Here is a 26,330-nt window from a genome sequence, read left to right as displayed (position 1 = left end):
CTATTACTGTTATGTGCCCTTTGGCAAGTTACTTAATCTCTGTGCCTCAGTTTTCTCATCTGTCAAATGGGAGGATGCTAATAGTACCTGTCTTCAGGGTTGTTATTAGTTGATGTAAGTAGGGGTTTTAGAACAGCGTCTGGCATGTCATAATGCTATGTAAGTGCTGGTTGTTGTCATCTACTGCCCATTATAACCACTATCACCACTGGCCTGTTGGATTAAAGGAAAGAGCATATGCAGTGTATAGGTCACAGTGAGGCACACCTCTGTCACATTTTTTAGTTACTTTGAGACTTGCCTCATACTCCGGACTCATCCCGTGCTTTCAAAATCCCCACCAGACTTCTTAGGAAGCCTGAAGCCGGTTCCTGCTTCCAACTGAGACTGTTGCTTTGGCCAAGTGTAATCTGATGAATACAAACTGAGAGTCCTGTCCTGGGATAACCCTCATTCTTGTCTGTCAAGGGTTTTGAGATCCACTCAGAAAGGTGCAAAACAAATCTTAAATCTCTGAGCAGAGACAAAGTGGTGGCGGCAAGTGAGGAATGGGGGAGGGATGTTGGTTCTTCTCTTGAGAAACACCAGTTGCCATTATTTTGTTTAATGGAAGCTTCTCCAGGCTTGAGTTTGGGAATTAACTTCAAATGTTAATTTTGTAAGTATCTAGAGAAGGCTGATCCTCCACTCCAGAGGACTTGATTACATAGAAAGAACCTGTAATCCACAGAGAGATACCGAATGGTTTTCCAAGCACAAGCCCCGGTTTTTTTTCTACTACACAACCCTGCCTCTGTGGATCAGCAGCTCTTTCTTCTGCTTGACACTCGGGCAGCCCACTCCCCATTTGCTCCAGCTTTCTAAGGGATCACTTACAGGCAGCTGAAACAGGACTGCTCTCCACTGAAATGAAACTTAAGAAGGAAACCAGCAAGACCATCACCAAAACGTCAAGCATCAAACCCCCAGCTCCTTGCCTTTGTAGCACCCTCTCCCCAAGAAGGTTCTTCCTCCCTCCCTGTGCTCCATAAGCACATTTTATCTTAGGAACGTTCTATTCCTTCCTCCCATTAAGGCATGAGTTACTAAGAACAGCTATTACACTTAGGTATTATAGTAAGAACAGTATTATACCTCTCTCTCAAATTATTTTCATCTAAAAAAGCCTTAAGAGAGCTCTAAATGAAAGAAAGAAGGCCATTTCAGACAGCAGTAGGCAACTGCAGAGGGTTTTTGTCAGGATGGGGGTCCTGGGGAGCGGCAGGCCTATTCCAAAGTGCTTCTCGTCTCAGAATCCATTTCTTCAGCCTAAATGCGTTTTTCCTGTGCTTTCAGGTGTGCTGTCAGGGACTGACTCCCCAAGTGTATTGGCATCACTGTGATGCCACAGGGGCTGTTTGCACAGCTCTCCCCCAGGGCCCATGAGCAGTGTCCCCTAAACCCCCATGGCCGTGGTTTTCAACGAGGCCTTTGCGGTAGAATTCCCTTCTCCTTATGGTCAACAGCTTTGAGTCCTACAGACAGTCCCGGCATGGTGCCCTGACCACCTTTTGATTGTTTTGGTGGGTCTGACACATACATGCACTCCTACAGCATGGCAATGGAACCATTTTAACATACAGAAAAATGTTAGAGTGAGGGAAGCAGCACGGTGGGGTTGCCAGTGAGGGAAATGAGGGAGGGTCCCTGCTCTGATTGGCTTGAGTGGTGCCTTTGTTTCTAAGCTCACATTTGACACAGGATGTAAATATGTTAAGTTGGTTTGCATGCTATGCTGAACACGCCCAGTAATACATTGCAAACATCCTTGTGACATTTCTCAAAGGAAGTAGTTGCTATGTGTGACTAGTCACCGTTTTTTGCAAGAGTTAAACATCTTAGCTATTTAAATTCCTCAGCAAAGTATGAAACACAAATTAGGTAATCATGGCACAATCATGCAAATCAAAAGAATGAGGAGGGCTGTAGTTGGTTGGTTGGTTGGTTGGTTGGTTCTTCTTCTAATTGGTAGGGTAGTAGGGGTCAAAATTTAGTTGGAATGTCCAGCCACTCAAAGTTTTTGGAGGTGAGTGGTGTGCCTGGGTGGCTCAGTTGGTTAAGCGACTACCTTGAGTTGGTTAAGCGACTGCCTTCGGCTCAGGTCATGATCCCTGAGTCCCAGGATTGAGTCCCCCATTGGGCTCCCAGCTCCATGGGGAGTCTGCATCTCTCTCTGACCTTCTCCCCTCTCACGCTCTCTCCCATTCTCTCAAATAAATAAATAAATAAAATTTTCTTTTTTAAAGATTTTATTTATTTATTTGACACAGAGATAGAGAGAGAGATCACAAGTAGGCGAGAGGAAGGCAGAGGGAGAGGGAGAAGCAGGCTCACTGCCAAGCAGAGAATCTAATGCGGGGCTCGATCCCAGGACCCTGAGATCATGACCTGAGCCAAAGGCAGAGGCTTGCTGAACTCACTGAGTCACCCAGGTGCCCTTAAATAAATAAAATCTTAAAAAAAAAAAAAAAGTTTTTAGAGATAAGTGATATCCCTTACAGATGATTGACTAGGATGACTATCCTTGTGACACAATCAAATCAACATGTACTTAATTGCTGTTTGCTGTGTACCACAGGAGTGTGTAAGCCCAGGGTGTAGAGAGACCACTGTGTGAGTGTGTTATGGGCGTGTCCGTGAAGCAGCAGGAATATTTTTCTCAATGTTCCATTTATAAAGCCCCAGTTCGTTGTATACTTGCTGAGGAGTGGAACCAAGGGATATGAGAGTCAATGTCTCATCCGTAAGAACTGGTTTTTAAATAAATTTATCAGTAGTGCAATAAACCATATTCCATGTGAGCTTTTCTCTAATCAAAAGAAGAGATATTGCTAGTTTATTCTTCTCGAAGAAAAGGTTTTGATTTCACCATAAACGTACCTTTGTTTATTTGTAGAGCTGTTCCCTATTTTTCTTTATCAAAATATTTCTGTTGTAGCTTAACAAACCGAGTAGGTATAAGAGGGTCTGTCCCAACCAAGTCAGATGAATTTTTTTTTTTTTTATCACAGTCCTGAAGCAGAACCACTATGTTAGCAATTACAGCACTTTAAAAAAAAAATAAAGCAGAAGAGTATTTTTGTTCCCGTGAGTATCTCCTGTGGGGGAAAAAAGGCACATGGGAAGAATAGCAATGATGAAACAAAACTAATATATCTATATTATATAACCACCAAAAAAGCTGCCGTGCAACATTTGTATGTTTCCTTTTACAAGTAATGTGAATTTTTTTCTTTGAATGGGAGTTTATGCTTGAGTCAGTGGCATTTTAGCTTTAAAGCCAAAGGATAGATCATTGACTTCTGTCCCTTTAAGAAGATTTTGGGTATCTCTGGCCAGTGCCGTTATGTGGTGATTTCATAGTTTAGCAGTCAGAAAGTATGTTTGTTTCCTTATTTCCTTTTTTTTTTTTTTTTTTTTTTTTGGCTGTATGTGTTTATTTCTCTATTTCCTATTTCTTGGCTGTGTTGGGGGTTGGGGGTGGCTATCTAACTTTTGCCTTCATGGACTGCCTCCATGTATGAAATCAAATTCCTAGGAAATGTATTCTAACTCCCTCTAAGCAACATAGGAAAATTCTTTATTACTGGAGACTGAATGTATTCCAGTTCATTGACAAATCCAGCTCTGGAGTATTCAAAATTGGAGATTATTTTTTTCTCCTGTTTCTTTCTATGGAGGAATCAATAGTATTGAACAAGAAAAAAAAAAAATTGTGTTACTTTTAGGCCGAGGAGTGAATGTAACACTTAGAAGAGCTGAGAGAGTTAATCATGTGTCCTCGATTGAGCTTGGGGCGATGTACCTAGTGCGTCCAGTTAACTAATCTTTAATTTTTGTACCAGGCACACAGCCAGCACATCCACTTTCCCAGGATAGATGATTATGAAGAATGTTGTAAAAGAGCTGAACATAATTCACTATCACCAAATAGAGGAGGCATCTCTGAAGCTGACAAATTTGCTCACACAGAATGCAATGACATGATCCAAATTGTGAGAAAAAGAATCCAACTTGGTTGGGATAGGTAAGGCAAAGGAAAACAAACAAACAAACAAACAAACAAGGACAACTTTGGACCACAAGTCATTTCCATTTGGAAATATTTCCAGAGACAGGATTTAGGCTGGCAGTGCACATCATGTAACAGAACGATCTACACGCCGCTCAAGGGCAGCCTCGGCGCTGAACCCAGAAGCTCAAGGTGGGAGAAGATTCAGTGGACAGAGTCGAACTTCTGAAGATGCTGTCCTCAGAGCTTCCTGAGACCTTCCAAAGGGATGATTTCCAAACCGTGTTCAGCCAGAGGGAGAAAAAAAAGATTGTGCCAGCTGTAAACACTGGATTTGATTATTAGTCTATTTCCAGCTTCAGAACAATTTCTGCTTCTACCTGATAACCCACCACAGCCCCAGATTTTAAGAATTTTTATCTGAAAGTATCTCAACATAGTTTTATTTTAAAGAAAATTAGCACAGAGAAAAATTTTTTAAAAATCACTTCCCAATTACACATACAGTGAGAAGAGTACGTGTTATGAATATATAACTTATATTTTATTCACACATAGAGATTTGAATCAAGTAGGTGCCTTGTCCCTATTCCCTGTATGGAAAGTTCAAGGAGAATGATCTATGGCTTTTTTCCTAGCTAGTATATTCTCTAGAACACGTTTCATAGGATGTTACTTAGATGCTTCAATTAACTGGAGAAAAGAATTATTATACCTACAGAAAACAAATGGCTATGGGGCTCTTGGGTGGCTCAGTCTATTAAGTATCTGCCTTCGGCTCAGGTCTGGAGCTCAGGGTCCTGGGATCCAGCCTCACATCAGGCTCTCTGCTCATTGGGGGGCCTGCTTCCCCCTCTTCCTCTGCCGCTCCCCTTGCTTGTGCACATGCTCTCTCTCCCTCTCTCTCCCAAATAAATAAAAAATCTTTTTAAAAATAAATAGAAAAAAAGAAAAGAAATGGTTAATTAACATAAAAATGAGTGTTACAAACCAGTAAGAAAAAGATAAACAATCCCGTGGAAAATAGGCAAAGGATAGACACAGATAATTCAGGAAAAACAAACAAACAAAAACCCAGGAAGTAGACTTACAAAAATATACTTAACCTTGCTCATGGTTTAAAAATTCCAGGGAGGGGAACGTCTGGGTGGCTCAGTCCATTAAGCATCTGCCTTCAGCTCAGGTCATGATCCCAGGGTTTGGGGATCAAGTCTGGCATCCTGCTCTCTCCTCAGAGAGGATCCTGCTTCTCCCTCTGCCTGCTGTTCCGCCTGCTTGTGTTCTCTCTCTCTCTCTCTCTCTGACAAATAAATAAATAAAATCTTAAAAAAAAAAATTCCAGGGATGATGATACAGCAATTTTCACTTCCAATTGGTAAAATCAAGAAGAGTGATGATAAAACCAGGTGGAGATGTAAGGAAACAGTCACTTTGATACATCTTCGTTGAGTGTGTTAATTGACACAATGTTGGGTGGTGACAGTTTTGCAATGTTAAAGTTGATCCAGAAACTTCACTTCTGGGAAAATGATTTATAGAAAAACTCCCAGAAGTACACAAAGACAAAAATGTACGTGGATGATGATTGCACCACAGTTTCAAACAGCTAACAACTGGAAACAAATCACTGAAAAGAATGAGGTAGAGCTGGGGCCCCTGGGTGGCTCAGCGGGTTGAGGCCTCTGCCTTCAGCTCAGGTCATGATCTCAGGGTCCTGGGATCGAGCCCCGCATCAGGCTCTCTGCTCAGCAGGGAGCCTGCTTCCTCTCTCTCTCTCTCTCTCTCTCTCTCTCTCTGCCTGCCTCTCTGACTACTTGTAATCTCTACCAAATAAATAAATAAAATCTTTAAAAAAAAAAAAAAAGAATGAGGTAGAGCTACAGGTACTTACAGAAAGCCCAAGAGGCAATAAAAAGGAAAAAAGAGCCAGTTAACAAAAAATAATGTAGAAAAAGATTCCATTTTTGTTTTGTATGAAAGAAAAAAATATAATGGCATATATATTAAAAGGTAAAAGGTAAATGCTGATTGTTTCTGGGAGTTGGTGTTTTGGAGCACCTTCCTTTTCCACCTTAGGTATTTCTGTCAGATTTGATCCCAGATGAAAGGTAAAATAAAAATAGTTTTAGAAAAAAATAACAAAATGAACATCACTTACTTAGTTTTTTTGCCAAACATGTTTGTTCTCAATCTAAACATAAGGAAACAACCACATAAATCCAGCTTATAAAATAATCAACCTAGACTCCTTGAATTTATCAATGTTATGAAAAATGAAAAGGAGACTATTCTGCAGAGCCAATAACTAAAAACAATATGTGATCCTTGACTGAATCCTGAATGCGTTAAAAAAAATTATAAAGAACTTTTAGGATATAATTGCCTTGGTGACTCTGGTGAAAGAATAGCATTTCTAGAATTATATTTGAGGAAATGCTAGTAAAATGCCCCATGAACTGAAATGTATTGTGCCCCTCCATGGTAGGTGTGCCCACGGATATATTATCTCACTTAATCTTTATTATTTATTGAAGAAAAGGATGGTTTCCTTTATTTTTTTTTTAAAGATTTTATTTATTTATTTGACAGAGAGATCACAAGTAGGCAGAGAGGCAGGGGGAAGCAGGCTCCCTGCTGAGCAGAGAGCCTGATGTGGGGGGCTTGATCCCAGGACCCTGAGATCATGACCTGAGCCGAAGGCAGAGGCTTAACCCACTGGGCCACCCAGGCGCCCCAGGATGGTTTCCTTTTGAAGCTAAGACTCTATTACTGTGATTGCTGAGGGATAGCAATACACTCAATTTTAGAATATCTTATCTGGTTTATAGATTTCCAATCAGTGCCTAGATACCAACTAAGGCTCACTACAATGTTACGGAATTTCAAAGCTGGAGGGTGTCTTTGAGGTTGCATGAGATCAACCCTTATCATTTTACAAATGAGCAAAAGGTCCCAGATGGGCAAGTGACTTACCATAGTTAATTCAAAGGAGCACTGGTTTTGGAAATCTTCCCCCTAAGTTTAGAATTCTTACAATAAAACCCCGAAGATGCATTTAACTCTTGCTGAACATCACCAACGAAGTAAGCATCAATGATGGCCTGCTCTGAGACAGGCCCCTTCTGCATGGAAAGAGGCTTAACCACTTGGGGAGGATTTGCATGGTAATCCTCAAGGAGCAAAGAGCTTCAGACTCCCAGCACTGTAATAATGCAGGCAGTCTGCCGAGTCCAAGCCGAACCAAGACATGACCTTTGCTTGACTTTTTTATTACATAAGAAAGCACAAGAAGTTCAAGCCAACACTTTTTTCTCCCCCCAAAAAAAGAAAGAAAGAAAGAAAGAAAGAAAGATGACTGCTTATGGAAGATGGGTAACAAGGGTCCTGAGTCCTCTCCTTCTCTTCCTGATAAACATTTCCTCACAGCACATTCCCAGCAGGACTCATCCCATCTGGTAGAATGATGGGAGAGAGAGTAAATCACTTTTATTTTACAAAATGTGTGTACCTCCTTCTTACTTGACTGAGACTCTGGATTGACGTTCCCCATTTTATATCTCTCTCTGAGAATTATCTTCTGATCCACACGGCCGACTTTAGAAAATCAAAATGCTCTTCTCTCTGACTGGTTTATCAGGAAAATGATTCTCTGGACTGACTTATGCCTGCTCCTCGGGGGCCAGTGGAAGTCCAGCCCCGGTGATGGTGACACTGTGACTTCTCCTTGTAGTGGGCCAGGTACTAGGGGGCAGGGCAGCCAAAGGGCTTGAGAGGGCACAGGGAGCCACAAAGGTGCCCAAGGCCAAAGTTTGTAGAGCTAACCTGCGTCTGAATATCTGGAAGAACACATGCAGGGTGAAGTCAGGAGACTACTGAAATTGAAGTTGCTGAGTTAAGGGTGTGGATCTGAACAGAAGTGGGCTTGTAGCACAGGCAAGTCAGGACCAGGCAAGAGTGTCTCTGGAAGACAGCCCCAGATTCCAGCTGGCAGGTTCATCTCGCCATGTGTCATTGGCAGCACCTGGTGTTTTGAAGTGGCTGAAGTGGCCAGGATCAGTGGACCTGGAAAAGCCAATGGTCAGTGAACAAAACTAAGAGCACCAGGGTCTGAGTTGGGTCTGAAGTGAAAACTGGATCCCCACACCCAAAGAGGTCTACAGGATGTAAAGTCAAGGACAACGCCATTGTTAGTCCAATAAGCATGTTGACAAATCAAGGGAGGAGCAAGAATGCAAGCGTGAAGCCAGGGAGAGCAGGCAGCCATGATGGTCGATGTCTGCAGAGTGCAGTACAGCGCTGGGTGGTATGGGCTAGGATAATTCCAGCACCAAGGAGTGGATGGTATGGCCACTCTTCGTTCTGTTCCTGTGCTCTGAATGAGATCTGCCTTGTGCCATTAAAAGTACCACCAGAGCTTTCTGCTGTAGGCTTGAGAAGCTGGTATCAAGATGGTCAAGTTCATGAAACCCCAGAAGGTGGTGCTGGTCCTGGCTGGATGCTACTCTGGACACAAAGCAGTCATCATGAAGAATATTGATGACAGTAGCTCAGACCATCCCTACAGCAATGCTCTGGTGGCTGGAATTGACCTCTTGTCCCCACAAAGTGACAGCTGCCACAAGTAAGAAGAAAATCGCCATGAGGTCAAAGATCAAGTTCTCTACAAAAGTTTATAACTACGATCACTCATGCCCAGAAGGTAGCTATCCCCGTAGACAAAACTGTCATCAACAAGGATGTCTTCTGAGACCCTGCTCTTAAACGCAAGGCCTGATGAGAAGCCAAGGTCAAAGTCGAGGAGAGTTACAAGACCTGCAAGAACAAATGACTTTTCCAGAAACTGCAGTTTTAGATCTGTTTTGTTTCAGTCATTAAAAATAGCACAAAAAAAGTACCACCAGCATGACTATAGTTAATAACACGGTATTACATATTTGAAATTCTTAAGAGAGTAGATCTTAAAAGTTCTCATCACAAGAAAAAAAATTTGTAGCTATGAACAATGACAGATATTAACTATACTTATTGTGGTGATCATTTTGCAATATATATTTGTATAAAATCATTACAATTTCATTACATTGAAACTAATATAATGTTATATGTCTGTTTTACCTCAATAAAAAAAGTACCACCAGTAACTTTGTTTACTCTATTGCCTTGCAGTTAACTGAGAATATGAAGGAGAAAAGAGAACTATGCTTATGGGGAAGAGTATGTTTGTGTTGACAGAAAGTACTATTGGGGACTTCCAGAATTTCAAACACAAAGGCATTCCTAAGGGAATATGCTGGGGCAGTAGGCAGTGGGGAATATGACCCAAAGTCTCTTCCATGATCCATGATCAGCCATGTTTATGCCTGGAGGGAATGGAATGAGGCCTCTGGGGTGCTGGGAAGGCTATCTTCCCCACACAGATGCCCGAGAAGACTGGGCACCCACAGGTCAGGAAAGAAAGGTAGAGTGAACTGTGGGGATGGTCCAGCACCTGCACTGAGAGGAGGGTAGGGAATGGGGTCCAGTTTACGGGATGCCAGTATACCTACATTTACCTCAACTTCAACCACACTAGGTCAACTTTTGTGTATTTTGCACATAGGGTTTCTGGAATTTTCTTTCATTTGGCTTTAGACCTTTTGAGACCATCACCTTTTATCAACCACACTAAGTGCCATCCATGTTCTTAGCTCCATGTTGGATAGTTCCTTGGTTATATCATAGAGGACGCTCTCCTCAAGGAGTTCACAGTCTCTCTGGAAATCCCAGTTTTATATAATGATATAAAGGAGAAAACAAAATAGGGTAGGACTTAAATGCTAAGTGATGTGTTGGGGGTACAAATGACTCACAGATTTGAGGGCAGAAAAAGATTCTTGGGTTTTAGGGGGCAAGGGGTCATGTCAAAAGTTATAGAAATTTCTACCTGAAATAATGTCTGTGCAGAAGTTTAAAGGAGGAGAGAATTTGAGTGACTGGGGAAGGCATTCCAAGCCGTGGGGAGAGCCTAAACAAACGTATAGAGATAGGAACACTCCAGGCCAGTTTGGGAAACAATAAAGAGAGAAAGCATGTGGATGACTGACAGTGTTTTTCATTTCTTAAATTACTTATTCAGACAGTATCCTGAGCAAGAACAATTTCCTGTGGTTTATAAATAGGTCCCAGTTATTTTAGTGGAACTGTAATGCTGATGATCATTCATGGAATGTTCTACAGAGACTTTAATTTTCCGAGGACCAGGAGAAAATGTACAAACATGTAAGGAACAGTCCAGAACATGAAATGCCGTTAATAAAAATCAAATACAAAGATTATGCAGAAATTTAGGTTCCTAACCAGGGTACTTGTCTCCTTCACTCTTTCTCCCTCCTGGATTTGTTCCTGATTTATGATGCAAAGTGCCCAAGGCTTCAAGATGACATGTACCTCTGGATATGAAAGAATGAGAATAGGAATGGGAGATAATGAAAAAGGCACAAGAGATGAAATCATTTGTCTGAGCTCATAGAGTGGGCGGTGCCAAGGTTATAATTGAGGACGGCCATCTCAAGTGTCCTTTCACCCAATATTTCTGACCCAATCCCAAAACCAAAAAGCCACTAGAATGGTACAGAATCCCAATTCCAGTGATTCCTAAGATGAGAGCTTTCTCAGGAGGCTGGTATGTTTCACAGTTTGTGGATCCCAGTTTCCCATGCTTGAGAAATATCCCAATGTGTATGACCAGGTCATAGGGTGTGAAAAGAAAGAAGATTATTTGTATTCATTAGGTTATGGATGGATTTGTATTTTATTGCATTTGGTTAGCATCATTCTCAATTTTCCTGTGCTGTTTAATTTTCAGTCTGTTTCACTAGCATTTGTATCTATATATTGTTCATTTTGGCCTAAGAAAGATTATGAGTGAATACATCTTTTTCATTTGTGTTTTTCCCTTGGGTTCCTCTTCCTACAGACTTAGGGAAAGGAAGTGATGGTTATCTTAAATATTCTACCTTCCAGTCAGAGTGCAGTGGGGTTCAATAGAGAGAGTTTGGACTTTACTCACAGCCATGAGTCATTAAAATTAAGTTTTAGAGCAATAGCAGCATCATCAGCAAAGTACTGTATTATAAATACTTCCTTAGAAAAAATATCCAACAGTTAATCTTGTCTGTATCCGAAGAGACCCCTATCAAACTTCTTCAAAAGTATGACACGACACTACTACAAGTGATCTTCCAGGTTTTTGCAAGAGCTTGGAGTAGTATCTAAGCCTCCACACATATATCCCAGCTCTCAAAATAAGAATGAATGCTATGAAGTCGTCCTCTCATTCTTATAGCTGGTTATTTTATCGGGCAACAAAACCAGCACCGATAGCATTTCTGGCCATTCTAATAACCTTCCCACAAATTAAAAAAAAAAAAAAAAAGGTACTCCTAGAATTGAAAAGGAAGCTCCATTCAACTTATCAAATGTAATAATTGCCTACAAAAATGTCCTTTGACAGGCAGAATTTGTACCCAGTAGAAGGTATTATTTGCATACGGTGTTTAAGATTCACAGAATCCTTTTTTAATGACAACGGTTTTCCTTGGTTTACCCATGCCATGTGTGTAAGTTTTACATTTCATGAGGCAATTCGAAGGAAAGGATGAAGGCATTTATTTATTGTTTGTTTGTTTATGACAAAGAGCATGCACAGGAGTGACGTAGGGAAGAGAGGGAGAGGGAGAGAGAGAATCCCAAACAGACTCCACACTCATCGTGGAGACTGATGAGGGGTTCAGTCCCCTAGACTTGAAAGAAAGACCACAGCTGAAATCAAGAGTTGGATGCCTGGGGCACCTGGGTGGCTCAGTTGGTTAAGTGTCTGCCTTGGGCTCAGGTCATGATCCTAGGGTCCTGGGCTCAAGCCCCGCATCAGGCTTCCTGCTCATTGGGGAGCCTGCTTCTCCCTCTCCCTTTGCTGCCCTGCCTGCTTGTGCTCTCTCGCTCTCTGTCAAATAAATAAATTACAATCTTAAAAAAAAAAAAAAGAAAAGAAAAAGAGTTGGATGCTTAACCAGCTGGGCCACCCAGGTGCCCTGAAGGTCTTCTTTTTTAACATACTCTCTTTTATGGGAACACATTAACAACATCAAGTTATAAATTAAACCACCAGCTAATCAGAAATTAAGTTCACAGGCATAACCTAAAAAGCATGGTCAGGATGCACTTTTTGGTTCCCACATCCGAACACCTTTACCTTGGGATAGGAAAGAATTAGAATAGAAATTGGGAGATTTCTGCTTTAGAAATCAAATCAGGTTTATTATTTTGATACTTAAAACAAACAAGGACCAAAACCAAAGCCAAAACAAAACAAAATATATCAGTCTTCTGTGATATGGAAGTTTGGATAACTTCTTTTCTATGCAGTCCTCAGAAAGAAAGATTCCAGTGCTCTTCATATTTTAACACAATAGATCAGTGTGAGTGTATGCCCAGCTGATCAGGAAACACAACTTTCTTTCCCTTCTTTCTTCAGTATGTTCTATTCAGGCTTTCCCAAACTGGTGTACCTCCCAGCACTATTTCCACGGAGTGTGACTTGAACAAAGGGCTTGGGAGTGGTGGAAGAAGAGAGCATCGTGGTAAGATCAGTTTTGGAAATGTGAGATATGACATCTACCTCTTGGTTGATTTATGAAACATGGAAGTATATTAAAATCTCTGAGAAAATCTGAAATTAAATTAAGGACTAACTTTGTTCATCTTAGCATTTCCTAAGCTCATTTGACCACAGACACCATTCCGCTCTAGGCTATGCACTAGGACTCTGTGGGCTACATTTGGATAAACGCCAGCCTGTGAACAAGCACTGGTTTTCATTCAAACATGGGCTTCGAAGGCTCTCTGTGCCACCTGACAGCTTTGAGAGTCTACATAAGTTACTTTCCCACTCAGAACCCTAGTTCCCCCTCTGAATTATATGGGAAATAATATTTATCATACATAACTTTTTGGAGATAGAGTATATGCTCAATAAGCATTTATTTCCTTGAGTTTACAAACATGGTGGTATAAATCTGTCTGTGTTTCAACACGCATCCCAATATCCTCTCTAATAGGACTATCTTTTTCCAGTCTCATTTCCCAGGAACATGGGGAAGTGTTAACATTGCTTTAGAGTCAGACTCTATAGAATGCAATATTACCAAGTGTGTGACTTACGACTTGAGGCAAGTTATTGACGTTCTCTGTGCCTCAGTGTCCCCACCTGTAAAATGGAGATAAAAATGGTACTTGCTTCACAGGTTGTGAAGACTAAAGGCTAGTATTGATAAAGCACTAAGAATAACACCTGGCATTGGGCAAGTGTTCAATACTCTCATTAAAGCTACTAGTAGGATGCCTGGGTGGCTCAGTCAGTCAAGCATCTGCCTTTAGCTCAGGTCATGATCCCAGGGGCCTGGGATCACGTTCCACATCAGGCTCCCTGCTCCACAGGTAGTCTGCTTCTCCTTCTGCCCCTCCCCCCACTTGTTCTCTCAAATAAATAAATAAATAAAATCTTTAAAAAAATATAAAGCAACTAGTAATCTCATTTTCTAATCATACACTACGCTCCAGCCACACCAGGCTCCTTGCTACCCAAAGATACCTGATGTTTTCCCATATCCACATCTGTGCTCTTGCCTTTCCTCATCTTTTCTTCCTGGTGAAATCTTATCCATCCTTCCAGGCCTGCCATGAATGCTACCTCCTTGATGAAGCCTATCCAGATTTTCCCTAACTAGGTATCTTCCTGCTCTGGGAGATCCCTTGCTCCAAGGGGCTTTGTAGTCCTTTCCTGGAGCTTACCATGTTTGACTTTGTAGTCAATGAGTTTTATATTCCTGGAGGAGCAATACACAGACACACACAGACAGACAGACAGACACACACACACACACACACACACACACACTCAGAAGCCAGCACCTAGCACCCAGGACCCAGCACCCAGCACCCAGCAGTGTAATCTACCAGGTACGACTTCAGGCTGAGATTCTGTAAACCCAGACTCTGGTCCCAGACCAATCACTCTGTACCCCTGGGCAAGTGTCTTTATAGGAGCTTTGGTTTCCCTTTCTTAAAACAGTAAACTGGATTAAGCCCGTTCTAAAGCCTCTTCTATCTCTACCCTTCTGTCAGTCTAGTGCACACCCCTTGGGCAGCCATCAAGAAGCACGTGGAACTTCAAGAAAATAGAAGGAACAAAGTTTGAGACAGAAATGTCTGATCAGAAACACTTGTTTGTACTGTTTATAAAAGCAAAAGACTGAAACAACCCAAATAAATTAAGTTGGTGTATCCCAAAATGCTATGCAGCTGTAACAACAACAAAGAAGAAGGAAGTCTGATGAGGAATGATCTCTAGGACACGTTCAGTGACCAAAAGCAAGCAAGGTACGGAACAGTGTTTGTAGAATGCCGCCTGTTGTATGATAAAGAGAGAAAAATTATAAGAATATATATGTGATTTTGTTTATATATGCCCAAACAGACACTGGGCAGGTACCCTGGAAGTGGACACAAGAAAATTTTAAAATGGTTTTCTATAGGAAATGGAGTGGGGTATGGGGTGGGTGGGGACAGGATGAGAGCAAGAATTTCAGTGCATTCCTTTTAATACCATTTTGATTATGTATGTATGTATATATGTATGTATTTAATAATTTCTACGACCAACATGGGGCTCCAGCTCACGACCCTGAGGTATCACATGCTCTTCTTACTGAGCCCAGCCCAGGCATTCCCTACCATTTTGATTTTTTAATTATGGGAATGTATTGCTTGTCAAAGAAAAAGTTAAAAGAGAAACCTCTGACTGTGACAGTGATTTTTAGCAAAAATAGGCATTTATCTTATTTGTTTATTTGCAGTTTTTAGTTAGGCTAAGGTTGAACTAAGGAATGATGTACTAATTTATTGTTGCAGCTTTGTGCGGGAATATGAACCCCTATGGTATACTTGTCATTGGAAAGGTGAAACTTTGGCCACTTGGGTCTTCTTGGAGTTTTCTTCTCAAGCTTGCCATCTTGATTCCCTAGTTCATACCACCTAATGCAGACGCTCAGCAACCAGAAGCTTCCACTCATCTGGGATGTAGCTGATGGTCACGTGAAAGGTCTTGGGCTGCTCTTTCTGGAGAACATGGAGAATCATGATGAGGAGGAATGGAGGAGGCAGCCTAGCAAATTCTCAAATCATCTTGAAAGGCAAATAAACACAGGAGCAGAGGAATCAGAGAAGGCCCTGATTCTCCTTTTAAGGATGGTTAAAAATGATAGATAGAATCTACACTCCAACAGCTAAAACACAGTTGAGGGAATGCTTTCGGATAACTTTTCCAGCTTGCCCACAGACTCTCTCCCTTGGAGAGCGTAAACCTTCCTCCCAAATGGGTGAAATCCCACGTTCTTCTCCAATTTAGGTAACCCACCACCTTAAGAATCTTGACCTGTAAATATTTTTGTTTCTACCACAGGGTCTCACAGCCATGAGAAATCCAATGTATGGCATTCCCAGCTTGCTTTGGTCCAAGGTCCCGTTTGGAGAGAATCCTGAGATTAAATTACTTGCAGCTGAAGCAGGCCCACAGTTAGCCAGCATGGACAGCATCAACTCCAGCACTCCTGCTTGGCTGCTCCTGGGAAGGCTTCAGAAGAGCTTTTCAAAGCAGCCTTCATAAAAACAAACACCCCCACCACTACCCCCATCTCTTGTCCCCTTCAAAAAACAAACAACAATACCGCTCTGTTCACTAAACACAGGGGGATTTTCTGTTTCAAGTATTTTTTCTTATTTCATATTGGCAACACTTGTTAAGGAACCGATGACTTTCAAGTTGAATGAACTTTGAAACATAAGCACATAAGAATCCGGGTACTTAAAACTTCCTCAAACTTAGATACACCCTTTCAGGCTTCATCTAAAAGAGTCTCTTTAAAGTTTTATTAAAATTATTTCAGTTTAAAAAAGGGTAACTTTGACCCCATATTTTGAGTCATTGTGTTTGCTTTTAAAGCTAGTAAGAAAAATATCATAAGATCCTATTTCCTGGGCTCCTGGGTAGCTCGGTTGATTGGGTGTGTCTGCCTTTGGCTCAGGTCATGATCCCGTGGTCCTGGAATGGAGTCTCGTGATGGGCTCCCCACTCAGTGGGGAATCTGCTTCTCCCTCTACCCCTCCCCCCTGCTAGTGCAGGCTCTCTCTCTCCCTCTCTCACTCAAATAAATCAAATTTCTTTTAAAGTGCTGTATACTTTCCAGGCACTATTCTACAAAAGAATCTTATTTCCCTTTCCAGACTTAGAAACTTGGTGTCAGATCTGGGTTTGAATTCTGTTTTCATCACTTACTAGCTGTAAGACCTCAGACAACTGACCCAATCGATTTGTAGCTTCAATTTCCTCATTGTTAAAATGGTTTAATAAGAGTATGAGTACATGTCATAACAGATATAAGTAATAGTAAAATGAGAACATGTACTTATCAAAGTGCCTAGAGATATACATGAGTGACAAAAATAACAGTATTAAAACAATTACAAAAAATTATTACGCTTTGGGACATCTGGGTGGCTCAGTCGGTTAAGTGACTGATTCTTGATCTCAGTTCAGGTCTTGATCTCTGAGTGGGGAGTTCAGACCCTGCACTGCACTCTCTTCTGGGCTTGGAGTCTACTTAAAAAATTTTTTTATTATACTTCACATCTCATCTGGGGGGAATGCTTACTAACTGAAATTAAGCAAATACAGTATTTTCTCTCTTTTTTTTTGTGATTCTTTAAGAGTTCCGGACTCAGTCTTAAATAAATGTCTATCATTAAAATTGAACTCTTGTTTGGTTTAGCCTGTGTATAAAAGAAAAAACTCAAGAGAAGAAACCAGCTTGCCAACCATGGGAAGCAAGCAAGGAAAGAATTTCATTGCCTCCACAGCAAGTGTTCAGATAGTCTTAATGTTACATTGTCATGCCCTGAGAATGAGACATAGGATTTATGCTGTGACTGGGCATCTCCACCCACTGAGAATCTGAAGACATAGGATGGGAAATGAGGATACTCCAACATCGGAAATATAATTAGGAGGCAAAGTGGACAAGATCTAATCACTAGATCCAGACTGAAGAGTTTCTCCTCAAATCAGTGGCATGTTAAACTTTTCTGATCTCTGTGGGGAAGTGATTTTTCTTTTTCTCTTTGTTCTTCACCCATCAGCCTATGAATTTTTGCAATTTCTTGAATGAATTCTAGGCATGAATCTAGCCCACTTCTGGAATCCTTTACATAGGATGGCAAACTATGTCACATTGGTGGGGTAGGGTTATCTTGAGGCAATGGTCCTCTCTTATTGCCAAGGTCATCTTTGGACTTCCAAAAGAATGACACCAGTCATGAAAATATTGGCCATGTCTGCCTTCTGCTCACAAAGAGCACCATGGCTTGCCACCCACAGATACCAAGGCCATTGTGATGGAAGTACTACAGAAAGCCTGGAAGCTGGGAACTTGACCTCACTTTGGATTCTCACTTGGTAGCATATTCCAAATTCTAGTTGCTTTTCTTCAGTTTTCCTGAGTCTAAATAGTGAGGCTGCCAATTACTGGAGTCCCCTTTTACAATGTCTGGAATAAAACTGTCCAGTTAAAATGGAATGCGAACCATATATGTAATTTAAACATTTTGCTATAGTCTTATTTGAACAAATAAAAACAAATGGTAAAATTAATTTTAAAAATAGGTTTCATTCCCATTATATCCAAGATAATATCAGTGCAACATATAATGCATATTTTAAAAACTGAGATATTTTACATCTTTTTTTTTTTAACCAAGTCTTTGAATCTGGTGTGTATGTAGATTTCACTAAATTTACTGTTAAAGGAAGTAGATTCAAATATACAAGTTGTTCCAAACATAGTTAAAAATTTTCTAATAACTGAAACCAAGAACCAACTTTTAAATTTAAATCTCAGTTCATTAAAATTAAGTAAAATTATAAATGCAGTTTCTCTGTCACTCCAGCCACATTTCTAGAGGCTACTGTATGGGACAGCGCAGGCCGAGAAGATGAAGATTGCACGATGTTTTATGGTGGGCCATCACACTCTGAACTCTTCCCGTCCTCATCCTCAGTAGGTGCATGCCAAAGGACGTTTCCAGCAGCACCCCCCCCCAAATTTTTTGTGTGTTTCCAACAATAAGGACTCAGAATCACTTCTGTATTTCTGTGGCAGAGTAATTAGAATCAAGCTGTCTGAAAATAGACAAGTAGAACAATCAGCTTGTATATGAGAGGTAAATTGTGACAAACCCTCTTTCAAGAGGAGCATATAGGCAACTTTTAAGGAATATGCATGCAGGCCTGGGTGGCTAAGTTGGTTAAGCATCTGCTTCGATTCAGGTCATGATCCCAAGGGTCCTGCGTTGGACTCCTTGCTCATCGGGGAGCCTGCTTCTCCCTCTGACTGTGCTGCCTGCCGCTCCCCCCACCACCACTTCCCGACTTTGCTCTCTCTCTGTCTCTAAGAAATAAATAAATGAAATCTTAAAAAAAAAAAAAAAAAAAAAAGAACATGCAGAAGCCCATTTACCTGATGTGACAAGTGGCTGATTGGTTATTGAAAATGATGTGAGGGCACCTGGGGGGCTCAGTGGGTTAAAGCCTCTGCCTTTGGCTCAGGTCATGATCCCAGGGTCCTGGGATTGAGCCCCTTGTTGCGCACTCTGCTCAGCAGGAAGCCTGCTTCCTCCTTTCTCTCTCTGCCAGCCTCTCTGCCTACTTGTAATCTCTGTCTGCCAAATAAATAAATAAATAAAACTTTAAAAAAAATAGAAAAGAAAAGAAAATGATGTGAAATGAGGAATAAAAAAGACTTCAACTTTTGAATTATATTTTTTTAATTGAAGTGAAATCCAAATAACATAAAACTATTTTAAAGCAAACATTTCAGTGGCATTTAGGATCTTCATTATGTTGTGTAACTACCACCTCTATGTAGTTCTAAAACACTTTCATCACTCCCAAATAAAATTCCATACCAATTGAGTGGTATATCCCATTCCTCTCCCCTGCTCCTCTCTCAGTCCCTGGCAATCAATCATCAATCTATGTTCTATCTCTGTGGATTTATCTATTCCAGATATTTCATATAAATGGCATCATATAATAAGTGACTTTTGTGTCTGTTATTTTTTTCACATTGTAACATGTATCATTGCTTCATTCCTTTTATGGCTGAATACTATTCCATTGTATGTATATACCATATTTTGATTCATCCATTATTGGGCATTTGGGTTGTTTCTACCTTTTGACTATTGTAAATAGGGCTATGATGAACATTTGTGTACAAGAGTTTGAGTACTTGTTTTCAGTTCTTTTGGTCATATACCTAGGAATGGAATTGCTGGATAACATGGTAATTACATTTAACTCTTTGAGGGACTGCCGATCTATTTTCTATAACATCTGAACCATTTTACACTTCTACCAGCAACATATGAGGCTTCCGTTCCTCCACATTCTTGCTGATACTTGTTATTTTCTTTCCTTTTTTAAAAAAATTAAAGCCAGCCTAGAGGGTATGGAATGGTATTTCAGAGTGGTTTTGATCTGAGTTCCTCTAGTGACTAATGATGGTGAACATATTTCCATATGCTTGAAGTCCATTTGTATATCTTCTTTGGAGAAAATTCTATTTGAGTCCTTTGCTCATTTTCTAGTTGGGTTGTTTCTTTGCTGTTGAGTTGTAAGAAGTCGTTATATATTATGGATAGTAGACCCTTATCAGATGTGTAATTTGCAAATATCTTTCTCTTATTCTTTAGATTGCTTTTTCACTTTCTTGATCACGTCTTTCAATACACAAAAGTTTTTAATTTTGATGAAGTCCAATTTGTCTATTTATATTGTTGTTGCTCATGCTTTTGGTGCATAATTAATTGCCTAATCCTTGAGACACATTTTGAAAAAAAAAAAGAATAGATTTATATCCGGAAAAAGAGATAAAATTTTACTTTACTTGGAACTTATAAATGTATGTTCACCTGTTAATCTGTTGATAGTCAAATGGTTTCTTCCAACATGTTTATGGAGTGAAAGACCACTTTGTTTTTGCAGAAGCTCCAGCTATCTGATACACTTTCCTCTCTTTTAAGTTGACTAAGAATTTAGAGACACTACAAAGCCATCTGACTCTATATTTCAAGGTTTTTACGATTTACATTCCTTCCTAAATTTTATTGTTATCTTATCCACCCATAATTTGATGGCAATATATTTAGCTTTTAATTAGATGTTTAAGTATATACAACTTATCACTGAAAGGAGTCTCTCTGCACACTCATATTTAATTGATTGATGTAATTTTTAATTATAATTATTAAGTAAAATAGGTTCAATTGTCATAACTGGCATAAATAAATTTGGGAATAAACCGAACTGACTTGGTAAATACATAGCACAATGGTGGGAACTGAAAAATACAGGTGTAGCAGAGCATAGCCTACTGTCAGAGTGTGCTTGGTGTGCGGTGGACATGTCATATGCTCACAATACAGAGAGAATGAATAGTGTAATGCAACAAGTGTGTTAACTGAAGAAAAGTTAAGAAGCATTTACTCTATTATTCTAGAGGTCTCGATTTAGAATTATTTAAAACATTTTAGTTTTTATTTTTTAAGAAGATTTTTAAAACTTGTGGTAACATACATAACAAAATTAACCATTTTTTACCCCTTTAAGTGTACAGTTCAATGTGTTAAGTACATTCACATAGCTGTGCAAACATTACCACCATCCATCTCAAAAAACTCTCTTTTTTTAAAAAATGATTTTATTTATTTATTTGAGAGAGAGAGAGTGAGGGCACACAAGCAAGGGGAGCAGCAGAGAAAGAGGGAGAGGGAGGATCTCCGCCGAGCGGGGAGCTCATCATGATGTGAGTCGAAGGCAGACGTTTAACTGACTGAGCCACCCAGGTGCCCCACAAAGAACTTTTTCATCTTGCAAATATAAATTCTTTTTAATAATACACAATGCCAAGCACACAGCTCTGATATACTATCTTCTAAGCAGATACCAGTGGCACTTAGTAGCAGTGTGGACTTGGGCAACTCATTTAACCTACTGGTGTCCTCAGTTTTCTAACCTATAAAATGGGGTTAATATCTACCCCACAGAACTAACAAAAAGAACAAAAAAATATATCTGCTAAAGCACTTTAAAAACTGGAAAACATTTTACAATTGCTATTTATGGTTATTTTTATTAACAGAAAATTTGAGGATTCTCTCCTAGAAAGCCGAGGCTACTTATTCTTATAATTTTATAATTTTATAAATATTATTTCTACATATTTACATTATTCAAGTTTATCATCATACATATATTTTACTTGTTTATTGATTGACTGATTGACTTCCATCCTACTAGAATGGAAGATCCCTGAGGGCAGTGATTTTTGTACTGTTTTGCCCATTGTTCTATTGCAAAGCCTAGAAGAGATTAAGGTACATATATTTCTTGAATAAATGAAAGAATGGATTATTTTATACATCTATAAATGTGTTACCAGTGCTCAAAAACTATTTATTCATGATAATTCATGATATTGACAGCTCAAACATGTAAGTCTTTAGGCTTCCCAGTGCAAAATTAGTATGTGTGAAGCCCCAAATATAACATTTCTACTATGAGGAAACTTCTCAGACTAGCTCAGAGTTGAAAGGAAGTCAAATTTAGGAGTAAACAGAGATGAAAAAAAAAAAACCCCAAAACTTATTCAATTTTTCAAAATGTGTTCTAAATTTAAAATTTTAAGGCTATTATCAATACAATAAAAGATGGGTTTTAATTGGGTTAATTTAATGTAACCAAGGAATTACTCTAAGTGCTATTCTCTCTTTTCTAAACAAAACAGGCAGACAATACTATTGTTTATCAATATCTGGTTTCAAGTGTAGCTATGTGACTTGCTCTGGCAAATAAAATGTGAGTGGAGGTAACCCTGTGTCATTTCTGGGTGGACGTGTTTAGTTGCTTGTACTTAGCCCTCCATCATGCTCTTCCCTTACAGTGGAGATTGTAGAAGTACCTACTGACATGGAGGAACCATAATATTAAATATTGGAAGACTGAGCTGACACAGAGCAGACAGCTTCCCCACAGTTGATTTTATATAAGCAATAATTAAACTTTTGCTGATTTGGAACTTTCGTATTATACTGGGATTTGGGAACTGTGTATTAATAACATTATAACCTAGTGTATAGTGACTAATATATATGTTGACAATATTTTCCCCTACAGTTTGAATGGAAAGTTAAATTAGCAATTTATATCTAAAAAATTTTTATAATAAAGTAGTATTTCTATGGGAGACAAAGCCATATATAATCATACGGTTTTAAAAATGGAGGGTAGGACTATGGTATGTTACAGACATGATACCAGTGAATTCTAGGTTCCTTTAAATCATCTTGTGATGTGAGGAAGAACTTCAACTTGCTGCTTCTGAGATATTTGAGAATAATCCTTTTGAGTTATCACAATTACTAACGCTTTTCATCTTTTTCTAGATTCTTGCCTTTCACAGAAATATATACCCCCTGCAATAATCTCTCCATATTTAAACTCTTTTCTTTGACCTATTACCTTTTTTTTAGTCAGTAGTACCCTGGACTTTCCTAGATGATGATTTTTTTTTTCCCCACCAAAGGGTAAGAATTCAAAATTGTGAGGTATTTATAGTGAAAGTCTGGTGAAAATCCAGGTATTTATAGTGAAACTCTGAATCCTTACCTTTTACATTTTTGGAATACTTACTGGCACCTTACTAGAATACCTTGCTAAGGTTGTGTGTGACCTCCCTTTCCGAAAGAAATTTTTAAAAATTAGGTGGGAGTGGAATGGGGTAAGGGAGGTGACTCATCCAGCAAATGAAAAGTTAGTCAAGTACTATTATCTGTGATAAAGGAAGCTGTTAAGAGTCACCATTTCAAGAATAACAGTGGAAGAATTTAAACAAGCATTTTCCAGAATTGTCATTGTTTACTTTGGTATTTCATTAACATTGTGGGTGGGGAGGTGCTGAGGGCCATGGAACAAAATAAGTGAAAGGGAAACAACTTTCATTCCTGGTGGATTTCCTGCATTACCTAATGAGGGCAGCCACTTACATGTTGATTCTGTGCAATTCAATTCAACAAATATTTTTTGAGCACCTCCTAAGTGTCTGCTATGTACAAACCGTGAACAAACCTACAAAAGAACCCTGTCCTTGGAGGGTTCACCTTCTGGAGGTGTTGATCAACCCTCTGAGAAAAATGCTAAATTGTTTGCCTTTGTCGGTATATTTTCACATCTATCAAAAGTAAACACTGGTACAAACATTCAAACTGATGGTGAAGCACTAAAAGGAAGACTCATCTTCACTTTGATGGAACAATTTCATTTAGATTTATTTAAAAACATTCATTTAAAAATACATGTAAAAAATACAAACTCATCAGCCCTCGAGTCTATTGACTTGAGATATAAACATGATCTAAACTATCTTTTATTTCTGTTTTGTTTTTTAATTCATGGGTTGAGGGTCAGATGTTCAGAGAGAAAAGCCTTTGGGGTTTTTCAACGGAGAAGGGCCCTCTTCCCTCTGAAAGCTTACAGTGCAGACGTTGGGCACCTACATAGCAAGCAGAACGTCAGTTTCCCTAGACTCTGCTCTCTAAAGAGCGTTTCTATTCGTGGACACGGTGATGACACCATCTTTTCGCCCCAGCACTGGCCGTTCCAGAATTTCTACATAGCCTGGGGGATTGACTGGGTGGACAAGCTGGTTGAGAAGGGGCATTGGCACTTGACAAAAACTCGACAAAGCGTCCGGTGTCCATCTCAGGGTTTGCGGGTACGGGGGAGAAATCAAACCCTCAAGCCATCTTAGGGGCTTGCACTGAAGCTTCGAAGACCCCACTCGGCAACGGAGGCTCGGGAAGAGGACCCGGTTTTAGGGTAAAGCGAGCCAGGACGCCCAGAGGCAGGAGTTGGACAAACCACTTGTAGTGTCTGTTCGCAGCCACCGGGAGGGACTGGGTGAAGAATCTCACAAAAGGGCGGAGTGGGGGGGGGGTAGGTAAGAGCTTGACTTCATCGAGTAACAACTCTCTGCCCCCATCGCCCAAGGTTTCCCACGGAGAGGTCCCTGTCGCCCTTCTTCAGGCTGGGCGGAACCTATAAGGCATCACCACCTAAATTCTAAAACCAAACCAACCAAACCACGTTCTAAAACCTCCCTCAACACTCCGCGGCGTTCCAAACGCAAACATCGCGGGCGAAAAGAGGCTGCACAAATCACGTAGAAAATTAGCCTGCCCCTTTCCAAGGCGATAATCAAATTAGCCTCAAATTAAACGTGAAATTGGCCCTCGCCGGCTGTGGGGACAAAGCCCCCATTGTCCCTTTGCCCGGGTGGTGGCGGCGGCGGTGCCCACCCTGCCTAGGCCAGCCCTGGTGGGTCCCCGCGGCAGAGGACGAGGTCGGCGGCGGGCCCTAGCAGAGCCCGGGCCGGGGAGTGCGTGGACGCGCCCGAGGTTCGGCTAGCGCGCGCGGCAGGGGCCGGGTGGGCGGCTGTAGGGCTCCCGGCAGGCGCAGAGGTCAGGCGAGAGAGGAACCGAGGGAGCGAGGAGCGGCGAGCAGAGCGGAGTGTGGAGCGGAGTGTGGAGCGTGTGCGGGAGAGAGCGTGTGCGCGCGCGACTGTGCGCGCCCCCGGAGCCCGCGCGCTCCCTCTCCCCGCCCCTCGCCCCCCTCCCTGCCTGCTCCCTCCCCTTCTCCCCCCGCCCGGCGCTCCAGCCCAGCCCCCGGAATCAGTGCAGCTGTTGCCGTGCAGGCTGCGGATTCCTCCAGTCCCTCCCTCGGCCGCCTCTCCGCCCGGAGCGAGCGCGCAGCCCCGCGCAGCAGCGCCCACCGGTCCCGTCCTGTGAGCCCCGGCCCCAGCCGCGGACAGCCCCGCGGAGTCGCCTCCCGGCCCACCCGCCCGGCCGCCGAGGAGCGGGAGGAGGACGGGACCCCGGCGCCCCCACCCCCTTATCCGTGGGAGGTAGGTGGGGGGGCCTAGGCAAGAAGATGCCAACTCACTGGGGCTGCCTCCCGGGCCGGCTCCTGGGCGGCGGGAGGGCAGGAGGAGGGGCGCGGGCCCAGGCCGGGAAGACGCCGCTGCCCCACCGCTGCCCTGCGCCCTGGGAGCGGCGTGGGGGCAGGGAGGCTGCAGAGCCCGGGCGGGGGCGGCGCGGGGAGTCTGGGTCTCCTGGGCTCGTCAGTACGCGGACTATGCGGGCAGGGGCGGCAGGCTCCGCAGTGAGGGAACACGGCACCCCTGTGCGCACCGGGGTCACCCAGCCCCATCGTCGGGCGCAGCGGCGCCGATTCCTTCTCTCTGCCTCCACCGCCTCCTCCCTCCAGCAGGGCGCAGCTGCCCCCGGCGCGGGGGTGGGTACGGAGTGGGCAGCAGGGAGGGCGTATTTTCGGGTGTGCTCCCTGCGGCCGGGGCTGGTGGGGAGCGGGGGCGGCGGTGACAGGGCCCGACTCCGCGCGTAACGGTACGGGGGATGCGGCCAGGCGTGGTCCCCGCTGCGCCGCGCTGCAGCTGAGCCGGAGGCGGCGGCCCGGCGCCCCCCCTCCCCGCCGCCCATCCTCGCGCGGGTCCCCCGCCCTCACCGCCGTCCCCACTCTCCCAGGGCTGGGCGTGAGCCGCCTCGGGGCGCGGAGCCGCGTCGGCGCCCGCCCTTCAGCTCCAGCCACCCGCTCTTCAACAGGTTTGTACCAGCGCGGGGACCCTCCGGGCCGGCCTTTGGCTGGGGTAGGCTGGAAGCCCCTATTCTCATCCCTCACACCGCGCCCGCGGCCCTCTTTTTTTTGGGGGGGGGGGGCCTTCTCTTTGTTTTTGTGAGAGGAACGATGCCAAGTGCTTGTCGTCAGATGGGGAAGGAGGGGAGTGTTGTCGATGTCAGTATACAAACCAAGTCCATTATTTTTCCAATCAAAAGCCGGGCCTCAGAGCAAGGAGAGGGCGAGTGTGGGGGGTGCTTCAGCAGAGGAGAAAAATGGATTCGGTGGGTTTATTTGGGCGGGGATGTGCTTTTTTGGCAAGATGGATGGCTCCCAGTGCCCTCGCCGTGATGCAGCACAATGCAGCAGTATCGCAGCCTCCCCTGGTTCTCGCTGCCGGGGCTTGGCACGGCCACTCGGCGCCTGCGGCCCCCGCCTGGC

At 42.3% G+C, this 26,330-nt stretch overlaps 1 protein-coding gene and 1 pseudogene across 2 annotated transcripts in view; both read left to right on the top strand.

Moving 5' to 3' along the window:
- The first annotated feature begins 8,377 nt into the window (after nt 1–8,377).
- On the top strand, nt 8,378–8,903 carry LOC116879469 (annotated as a pseudogene).
- Nucleotides 8,904–24,953: 16,050 nt separating this feature from the next.
- SPTBN1 (spectrin beta, non-erythrocytic 1) overlaps nt 24,954–26,330 on the top strand; it is a 193,584-nt gene continuing 192,207 nt past the window's right edge. Inside the window, exon 1 of one of the 2 annotated variants that reach the window (XM_032877772.1) lies at nt 24,954–25,161. The gene's annotated coding sequence lies outside the window, so the exon portion shown is untranslated. Of the gene's footprint in view, nt 25,162–25,806; nt 25,877–26,330 lie in introns of those variants that run through there. The other variant, XM_032877773.1, reaches the window with a different exon arrangement.

Source organism: Lontra canadensis, unplaced genomic scaffold (assembly GCF_010015895.1).
Source record: "Lontra canadensis isolate GAN:19392208 unplaced genomic scaffold, GSC_riverotter_1.0 scaffold61, whole genome shotgun sequence".
Classification (NCBI taxonomy): Eukaryota; Metazoa; Chordata; class Mammalia; order Carnivora; family Mustelidae; genus Lontra; species Lontra canadensis.
Note: the sequence above shows the minus strand (reverse complement) of the source record. Positions and strands in the feature narration are given on the sequence as shown.